This window comes from Falco punctatus, assembly GCF_963210335.1.
Source record: "Falco punctatus genome assembly, chromosome: 3".
Classification (NCBI taxonomy): domain Eukaryota; kingdom Metazoa; phylum Chordata; class Aves; order Falconiformes; family Falconidae; genus Falco; species Falco punctatus.
In genome coordinates, this window is record NC_137582.1 from 89,470,320 (window position 1) to 89,481,131 (window position 10,812).

Here is a 10,812-nt window from a genome sequence, read left to right on the forward strand (position 1 = left end):
TTATTTTAATATCTATTACGCAGAGCAAGACAATTAAATTGTAACGCATGACACCTCTAATCAGTGCTGTAAAGATGGGGCATGAAGGTCCATTAGAAATAAACTCACTCGGGGATATCGGCATAGCAGTGCCACGTCAGACAGCAGCTCCACATTGTCTCTTGTGGAGGCAGTGCCCCTGCCCGCCCTGCTGCTCCCTTTGGCACCACTGAGGGGTGAGGATGCCCGCTTTGCAGTGCACCTACAGAGACTCCTCAGCTGCAGAGGTATGCAGAGGTAGCTCTGTCTTAATTGTGGCTCCAGATTCCAGGATGGACGGACCATCCACCGTTTGGGTACAAACAATCACGCATTTGTGTGCAATACAACATAGGGTACTAAAACCAGATACACTTGAGCGGCAACTGTCTTCCCTGTGCATCAGCAGGACTCCACCCCAGCCACACTGCAGTTGCTCAGCTTGTCACTTGGAACAAAATGAGATTTTTCAGGAAGAATGGACAGGAGGTGAGTCAGATGGCCGAGGTTGCCATGCCTTGTTACCATTTCTTCCCTTCATTGCAGGGTTTGTGTCTATGGGAGCTCTGGTCTGTGCCTTCCCCTGATGACTGCCGATGTCCCTAGTCACAGTCAGAGCTGGACTGGGGGGGTCAAAGAGTCGCTGCATAAACATGTTATGCTGCTGCTGCTGTTGAGGAAGAAATCACTCTCCAGCAACATCAGTCTTGGGGGAAGAGACCCATTTCTAGGAGACCCAGGGTAATGGTCCTGTCTTATGCCTCCAGTGGGCAGCACCTGGAAGGGCCTCTCCTGGCCTCCTCAATGCCACAAACCTTTGCGAGTCCCGTCCGCTCTCGGGAGGGAAGATGAAAGGCATCAGTTTTCTACCTTCAGCTTTCAGTCTCTCTTGCAGGTGGACCCCCTCTGTCCCTGCAGCAAAGGTGAGCTCCCACACCCCAGTGCAGATGGGAAGGCAGGTACACCGCCAACCCAGGCCCACCTGCTTTGGCACAGACCCCCTCACACCCATCAGCTGCAGCTGCAGAGCCATCTCGGGAGAGGCGGTCTGGCTAGGTCCACAGTGACCACAGGGGAGTACTTTGACACGCCAGAAGCGGCAGGTTAATTCCTTGCCTTTCTCTCAGTCTGTGGGCCCCCGGATGCCCCACTTCTCTGTCAGAAGAACAGCTCGCAAAGGTGCTGCATCCTTTTGCTGGGGCTTACCTCCCTGCAACCTTACAGGAACTCCCACCTCCCTCCTCTCTCGGATAAGGGAACTCTTCTCCAAGGAAGAGCTGCTGCTCACCATATCCCCAAACATTCAAGAAATGGCTCTGGTCTGAATTTTTGTCTGGTCCTGTTTTGTGGTTGGTTTTCTTCACAGTTTACTTACAGTTCACTTTGGACATACGTCATTTCAAATAGGGATATTTAGCGTTCTCCAAAAAGGAGCCACCTCACTGGAGATAGAAATCATTCCAGCCCTCTTTGTCTACAAGCTAGTTATGTATTTCCAGCAGTTTCCATAAATGTCCTAATGGTTTTGCACATCTACCCAGGGGACTGAATTGTCTGCTAGGGAGCTTTCTTATGGGATTGCTTACCTTTAGCAGAATCATTGGTGTATAAATTTACTCAAGGCCCTTAGCAAAACAAAAATAGTATTACATTTGTGTTTGTCTTTCACTGCGTTACAGAATGAGGTCCATTATGTGCAAACTTAGGGCTAAACCTCCTAAAGTAGGTCTAACACATGCCTGTCCCTCACCTGCCCTAAGTGATACTAAATCTTAGATTCAGTGTAGTGTCAGTCAAGAAACATCTCGCAGCAGTGTTATTAATATAAAGCTAAGATAATCTGCTGAATCTCACTGTACTATGTTCTGTTCTAATGGTTATGTCCTTTGTATGTCTTCCAGCCATTCTTGTCTCTGCCATAAATGTTTTAGAAAACACAAATTTAGTAAGTATGAAAGCCTTCCGGAACGCTCTGCCCCACACAAGGTGGTCCCTCCCTGGCACTTCATTTCACTCAGCTCTGAACGCCAATGTCCATGCCAAGGCAAAGCCTGCCTTGAGGCTTTCTTCTCTTTACTTCAGCTTTATTTATTTTTTTTTATTTAAAGGTAGTACAGGTCACCAGCTACCCAATTTCCATTAACATTGAATTTCTGCTGTCATCTGTGTAATACCACTTACCTGAACTGGAACACCCCTTTGTTTCAGGTAACCTACTGCTTCCCCAAGTCCCTCCCTACCTTGGCTCTAGGCTGGTCATTAAACTGGGAGGTGGCTGGTTCTCGTCCGTCAGTACACAGGGTTAATACCTCTCAACAAGCAACTGTGGTGTGATAAATCTCAGTCCTTCCTCACACCTTGAACACTGAAAAACAACTCTCTCTCGCTTTTAGTGTGGCATTTTGTAAATTCCTGTAACTAAAACCAGATCTGGGATTCTGCTATGGATTGTGTTTCCATACCTTTACGTGCTTTAATTTTATTTCAAGTAAATATGGAACTGCTCCCAGATAAATCACATCTCACTTGCCAAGGAGTGCAAAACCAAAACCTGATGCATTAGCGGTTTTCATTTCCCAGATAGTCCAAAACTTTAAATGCAGGCAGCAATATCATGTCAGACAGAAATACTTCATTAATAGGGTTTTTTGTTTTCTTGTTTCTAAATTGCAAGAATAGAAATATGTTTATAAAACATAAAATATATGATTCACTACAATTTTCATAGGGTCCTTGAAGCAAAAAAAGAAAATTGCTCAGTCCTTCAGTCCTTAGGAAAAAAGATACTGTTCTCAGAGGTCTGACAGAATAAATGTGTGGATCGGAGTACCTGCCTTTGGTGAGGTTGTGAATGCTGCTCCTTCTTTTCTGACAAGTCACTTCATGTATTATTAGATACTACAGAGGAATGGAAGTAGTTCCCTTTTTTTTTTCCTTTGTTTCTCAGATTTCAAGGAGGCAAGCAATCCCAGAAACAAAATCTCTGCTTCTCCCCCTCCCACATGCTCATCCTTTTGTTTTTTTGATCCTTCCTCTTGGTCCTCTTCTTTTTGCTTCTAAGCCTTTAATTCAGTTAATATTTTCTGACTTTAAACTACAGTCTTTCATGCCTCATACACTCTGAAAAACACAATTCTTATTAATTTGCCTTTGTATTAATTACACAGCATCTTTCATTCAATTCAGGCAAGAGGAAAACAGAAAGTTGCTCTTACTGCCTTGGGCTTTCAGGCTCTTTCTTTTGCCCTTGCTGGTCCTGGGTTCTGTTACAGCAGGTAATGCAGGTGTGCTGCCGCTGTGAGCCATGTCCAACATTCAGCCTTCAAAACACATAAGGCAGAAGACACCTCTAGAGCCAGAATGCTGTAGTATTAAATATCCTACTTTGTCACAACCCTGTGCACAATGCAGAGGAAGTGACACTAAAATCATCAAACTAGACCTCTTATTAAAGAGAGGGTAGCTAGTTACACAGTGGTGCTGCTTAAGCCCTTTGCCAAAACACCCTCATAATTAGGTCCAACAGCTGAAAAGGTTAGTGAACAAAATGCCTAGCACTGGACCCCTGGAGGAGAAACACCTTTAAAGCACTTAATGCTGTTGGGGATGACTTCCCACTAACGTGTTTATTTTTGGTGCTGCTTGTGATTCTTCAGGTTTCTGAGGAAACCCTAGTAAATACCTGACACGGGTCAATAACCTTTTAAAAAGTGGCTGGAGACAGAAGAGAAGCTGCTCACTTAAAGGTATTTCAGGAGAAATTTCTGAATATAAATGTGCTGTATTATCCCTGTGGGAAAATCTCCTTGAGCGGGGGAATTAGAGAAAATTGAGACCTAATAGAAGCATAGTATTACAGAAAGCTTTTTTAGGGTAAAATACACCTATTGCCTTCATGATGGTTGGCATGCATGGAATCTACATCACCACAGTTCCTTAAGCAACACATCCTGCCAGCTGAGCACCTGCTGATAGGAGTGACGGAGGATGGAGCAGAGTGGAGGCACCATGGCCAGGCTCTGTTGCGCTCCCTGCAGGAGTGGGAACTTGCTGGCACCACACAGCTGGTAAACTGCATAGCAGTTGTCAAATGAGGAATCTGTGAGATGTCCATGGCTGAGCCAACCATTGTGGCAAAATTACTTTCCTCAGGTGAAATAATCTCATTGTAATACTAACACATACCTCCTTCTCAGTTACCTGCCTCCAGGGTACTACTACAACTCACTGGGCACACGATACTGGTCAGTAACAACAATATGTATGACTAGAGTCACTCAAGCTCCACCTAAATGTGATGGAAATGGACTACTCCTGGGCTGAAATAAGTCCAGACAGGGGTGGAATTGTTGTCTAAACTCCCAGATTACCCAACTCTCATTCAGCGTTCACAAAGCTAGGTCAATCTGACTTGCTCTAAAGTTGTTATGAATGGACTTCTAATCAAGGCAGTCAGCCTGGGAGAGCATGAGAACACAGTGAAAAGAACATCATTATCTAAGTTACACAGAAAGAAGCTTTCAAGTGAGGAAAGTTCTGGCTATGAGAGAAACAGGGTCATAAAGTGCTGCAGTCCACTGACATCAACAGAAAATTGCCTGAATATAAGGCAGAGATAATTGTGGTAGTGGGAGATAATGATGTCCAGTGCAAATAGCCCCCCCTAAAGAGGGCAAAGCCCTGCTTGAGGAGCATGCATAGTTAGCAGAGAACTTCAGTAGTGCTATCTGAGGATGGGTACTAATTTGCATTAGAAGCGAGAAACTTGTAACCAATCCTGTGTCTGATGAATGAATATGCAATGTACTATGAAGTGTAAAAAGTGAACAGATGGAGAAGAGAGGGGAAGATTCCATTGTAATTTCTGGGATCAGTCAACGGGCTGAACGTGTCTTCTCCCCCCATAGGGATGCTTATTGGTTAAGAACTTTGACTTATGCATGATAAATAACAAATTAATTCTAGCTGTCATTAGTAATTAAGGTTTTGGTTGTATATAGTTTGGTAGTGTATCATTTCAAGCTTGTTTTTGCAGACAGTCCCTATCACCAGCAACCACGAATCTTAACTTGTCATGATTTTGTAATAAAGAGCGTTATTCCACAAACTGTTAGTGTGAGTCCTCTATGGGCACTAACAGTTGCTGGCAGCAGGTAACAGTCACACAAAGTGGGAAGACCCGCCGAGGGGTCTCCCTGATGCTGTTGGCACATTTCCCTGAACAAGGCAGTTGAATTGCCATCTGATCCAGTGGGATTGTTCAGTGAAGGGTCCCTGTAACAGTACACTGACAGACTGGTTGGGCACGAGGGTCTCAGTGGCTTTCCTGAGGCTCTAATAGATGGATCAAACACCTGGGGTTGAGAGGATTCCCCCCCCCCACCCCGCTTTTCACTTGACAGACCCCCAGGTGTTTTTTTTCAGTTTTCCCCAACTCAGTGTAACTAGTTATAGCTCTTTTTATAGATTTTTACACTTCATCAAAGTGCTTATATTTCAATTTTAATATTCTTCAGATAAAAATGAGATAGAAAGAATGTTAAGAATGGTGACAGAACTTTAAAAGGAGATGCCACAAGCTGTACTTCTATTGGGAAAGTCATAAAATTGAAGCACCAGCGAGTTCAGAGGGCAATCAGTAGCTGCAGTGAGGCAGAAGTGGTGTTCAGTGGATGTAGCAGATGTTAGCTGGTAAAGACAGTGTGTAACGTCATGAGAACGTAAAAGTAGAGGAGGGTGAAGAAGCTGTGGGGTGGGTCTGAGGAGCTGCTTGAAAGTCAGACACTGTTGGAAAGTGCTCTGTGATGTGTCTATATATAACGAATAATGGTGTATAATAAGTGGGAATAAACAACTGGATTTATTCTCATTGATCAAAAAGTGAGTGGGAGAAGGCTGTTGAAACTAGAGAGAGTAACTGGAGCATGGGTTTAGGGAGCATGTCTGGGGTTGTGTGCACATGGTGAACTGTGCTTCCTGGAAACTTGGATCATTCAAAACACTAGTGTTGTTGAGTGAGATATGGAGTTAGCTCTCTGCTTATGAAAGAAAACTATTCTATCGATTATATTATCTGCCCCAGTCCCACCTCTTTGCTGGATTATATAGGTGAAACTAGGAAGGGCTGCCAAAATAACCTGGAGCGGTGCATACCATTTAGTCTCAGTACCCTTAGGTAAAGACCATTGGTTCACCAAATGCATTTAGGCTGATACCTTATTGCTTGGAGTGCCCCATAATGAAAAAGTCACCCAGGGATTTCTCTTATTGCTGAGGATGGGAACTGTGTAATATTGTAATGTATGTAGCCAGGGGCTATATGCATTATAGCCTTTTTTTTTTTTTTTTCCCTCAGAATGAGAAAGCATGAAATAAAATGGCAGGAATTATGACTTTTCTAAAAACATGTTGGATTTGTAAGATAGTGGAATACTAGAGATGAAGGAGAAATAACTAGAAAAATTGGGAAACTAATTGTTATTGAAGAATATCACATAATTTGGTGGTCAGCTGAAGTAAGGGGAGAGGCTGGGGTATGAAGTGATCAAGAGCAGCCCCATGGAGAAGGACTTGGGGGTACTGGTGGAGGAGAAGCTTGGCATGAGCCAGCAATGTGTGCTTGCAGCCCAGAAAGCCAATCATACCTTGGGTTGCATAAAAAGAAGTGTGGCCAGCAGAGCAAGGGAGGTGATTCTGCCCCTCTACTCTGCTTTGGTAAAACCCCACCTGGAGTACTGCATCCACCTCTGGATTCCTCAGTAGAGGAAAGACACAGATCTGATGGAGCGGGTCCAGAGGAGGGCCACAAAAACTATTAGAGGAACGGAACACCTCTCCTGTGAGTAAACACTGAGAGATTTGGGGTTGTTCTGGAGCCTGGAGAAGAGAAGGCTCCAGGAGACCTTATTGCATCCTTTCAATACTTAAAGGGGGCTTATAAGAAAGACGGGGACAGACTTTTTAGCAGGGCCTGTTGGGACAGGACAAGGGGTAATGGTTTTGAATTAAAAGAGGGTAGATTTTGACTAGATGTAAGGAAGACATTCTTTACAATGAGGGTGGTGAAACACTAGAACAAGTTGCCCGGACAGGTGGTTGTCATGGTTTAGCCCCAGCCAGCAATTGTTAAAAGTGTTTTTGTGCATTGAACTCAGAGGATCCTCTGGGTCCCTTCAGTCCTGCTGCTCTTCCAATATCACGCAATGACTAAAAGAAGATCTAGAATTTGTTTTGGCTCTTGTAAGAGAATACTTCTTGCAGAAAGCAAGCAAATCTGATTTTGTTTCCTTCCATATTAAAGTGGGAAAGTAAGCTGTCCCTGCCTTCCTCCACCCCCCAGCACAACTGCTGCAACAGTGTAATGTTTTCATCTTGTATCTTTACTTGATCACTTCAAAGTGGTGTCCTACAACAACAAAAAACACAGCTTGCATCCTCATTAATCCTATGCTTGGAAGTACTTTAGGCTTTGGAAAGTTTCAGCATTAAAAAACTTCAGGTCTCTCTTGTATGAAGCTCAAGAAAGTACTGTCCTGTTAGCAGTCATCCTTGATCTGTGAGCTCCTGACTGATGGTATTCCCTTTCTTAGGGGATGTACTCAGTTACTGAGAAAGGGGTGCAGTGAATGAGATATACTAAGTAATGTTCATGAACTGGATTTCATAATAAATACAAATAAAGTTTTAATTACAATAAAATTGGCTTCACATTGATCTATTATGCATATTTTGTGTAATAAGGATGCCTATTGAAAATATGTCAGTATAAGTTAAAATAACATCTTATTCTGATGCTTCTACATAAGTGCCCATAAGAGGAGGCATAAATATGGTGAATTTTTTCACAGTTACTGAATAATGTTTCATCCTTATTTTGTACTTGGAATAATTGTTTCTCTGACTAAAAATCATTTCTTGCAGACTAACCTGTAAGTATTTACCAGAAATGTGCTGAGCTGTTGTAACATAAACACATTCACTTCTATGAAGGTAGGCCTGTCTATGTGTGTACTGTCAAGTGGAAGTATATGCTGCTGATGCTACTTTTTTTTTTTTTTTAGGATGCATCCTCCTCCCTCCACCTGAGCTATTGAGAAAGTTGGTCTTCAGCTGAAGAAACCTCTTCCTTCAGGCTACTTGCCTCTGTAGTTGTGCTGCCTTCTCTTGCACCTCAGCCTTGACAGAGGACCCCAGCTAGATATGGAGATTAATGTTTCCTTGCATCTGATGCATAAGGTCCTGAGCTTTTCTTAGAATAAGCAAGTACTGATGCTGCCTTAAACATCTTGATCCATGCTTTATATTGGCTGACCATGGAAATGGGTCTTAGTCACTTTTCTGTCTCATGTTTTACAGCCAAAAGTGCCTTACTGGGAGAAGTACTTCAGCCTTCACATGAGTAATTTTTCTGGTTTCAGCTGGGATAGAGTTAATTTTCTTCCTAGTAGCTGGTACAGTGCTGTGATTTGGATTTAGTATGAGAATAATGCTGATAGCACACTGATGTTTTAGTTGTTGCTAAGTAGTGCTTGCCTGAAGTCAGAATTAAGCGTCCCATGCTCTGCCAGCGAGCACGTTCACAAGAAGCTGGGAGGGAGCAGAGCCAGGACAGCTGACCCAAACTAGCTAAAAGGATATTCCATACCACAGAAAGTCATGGTCAGTACATAAACTGGGGGAAATTGGCAAGAGAGGGACGATTGCTGCTTGGGGACTGGCTGGGCATCGGTCGGCAGGTGGTGAGCAATTGTATTGTGCATCACTTGTTTCTCTTGGGTTTTAGTCCTCTCTCTCTCTGTAACCTCCCTTTTCATTGCTGCTACTACTACTACTACTACTACTACTACTACGTAGTATTTTTACTTTATTTCCATTATTAAACTGTTCTTATCTCAGCCCAAAGGTTTTACCTTGTTTCCCAATTCTCTTTCCCATCCCATTGGGGGAGGCAGGGGACTGAGCAAGCAGCTACATGGTACTTACTTGCCAGCTGTGATTAAACCGTACCAGTAATAAAAAGGCTCAGGGAAGTACATTTTCAAGATGCCACAGGTATTACATGAAAGTAGTGACAGCAAAATTGCTGAAAGAGTGGGTGACGTTTTATTCTAATGAAGCTGCTTACCTGGGATCTTTACTCCTTTTGAACAGTGAGACTCAAAGGAGAGTCAGAGGGCCTGACTGCTTGAATATTCAGCCTGTGCACTTCACAAACCTGAAAGCACTCAAGTCCTATGCCTTGTGAAGTGTTGACTGATTCAGGCTTCTACAGGAAGACATTAGCAAACCATCATTATAAAAGTTCAGACCTAGGAAATTGTGACCTTGCAGAAGAACAGCTCAACAGAAGTTATTTGCTCCAGCCAGATCTTTTGGAAATGAATGGTGCATTAAAATTTCTCTTGCTACCTACAAAGCCTTTAGGATTTGAGCCAGACTTTTACATGAAAATGAGTATTTATTCTTCTGTGCCCTGAACCCTGGGGTTTGGAAGTGCTCAGCCTGAAAAATTATAGGTTCCATAAAGGCTTAGATCTTCTGCATAAAATTTAAGGATCTGGCAGTGCAAGACAGTTTCTCTCCAGGTACATTCCTGGCACAGGACCTTCCCCAAAAATCATAAAAACAGAAATACAGAATGGCTGAGGTTGGAAGGGACCTCTGAAGGTCACCTGATCTGACACCCTTGCTGAAGCAGGGCCAACTACAGCCAGTGGACCAGGACCACGTCTATATGGCTTTTGAATATCTCCGAGTATGGAGACTCTACCATCCTGCTGGGCAGCCTGTGCAGTGCTTGGTCACTCTCACAGTCAAAAAGTGTTTCCTGATGTTTAGAGAGAATCTCCTGTGTTTCAATTTGCACCCATTGTAGCTTGTCCTGTCAAAAACACCTCTCTGGGAACTTGGAAGAAGTGCACGTAGACTGATAACACTATGTAAAACAACCTGGTCTTTTTCCTTAGCAGGGCCTAAGCTTTCTCTGGGACTCTTGCTAATATTAGCCTTTAACAGACTGTGCAATGCTCTGTTAAGGGAACATCCCAAGTAAATCCTGTGTCTTACTTCCCTCTGCTGACAGCTGTCCAGGAGGTGCTCCTAAGCTGCGGATGGAAATGCCAGTTAAGTGGTGGTGGTGGAGTTAAGAATACATATTTCAAAGGAGACAACTCTACAGATTTTCAAAGATATGTTATATTGCTCTGTTAAGTCTTCACTTACTAGGTCTTATATTCTAGCTTTTTAACTGGGTTAGGAATTTCCTGAAATTCTTGAACATTAAGACTCTTTCCTTGCAACAATATAAATTCCTTCTGATTTCTCACGTTGCTCAAGTTTCCCTTTGGATGTCAACAGCAATGTAATACATTCAAGGGAGATTATTGTGAGTGAAACTTCAAGATGTTCTTAGAAAGCATTTTCTCTGATAATGTAGACCAGAGATCTTTATGAGAACTCAGGAGATGCTTAATTGTCTTAATGAAATTTTATCTTGTATTAATCCATCCTGGTCCACCTTGTATAAAACGATGAAAGTTTGAGAGCTTCAAACCCACCAAAGCAGACAAGGAAGCTCGCTAGGAAAGATGTTAGCATTCTTATTTCTCTAAGTACATGTAAGTACTGTTCAGACTTTGTTCAGCTGGAATAGGTCAAGAATTTGGAAGGAACTGTCATGATGTAAAAACTCTTTGCTAGGAAACATTTTGCTAGGAAATATTTCTTATGGTACCTATTTATTGAGGCAGTTGTCTCCTCAGAGGGTAATGGCTTTAGATATAATTTTAACATTCC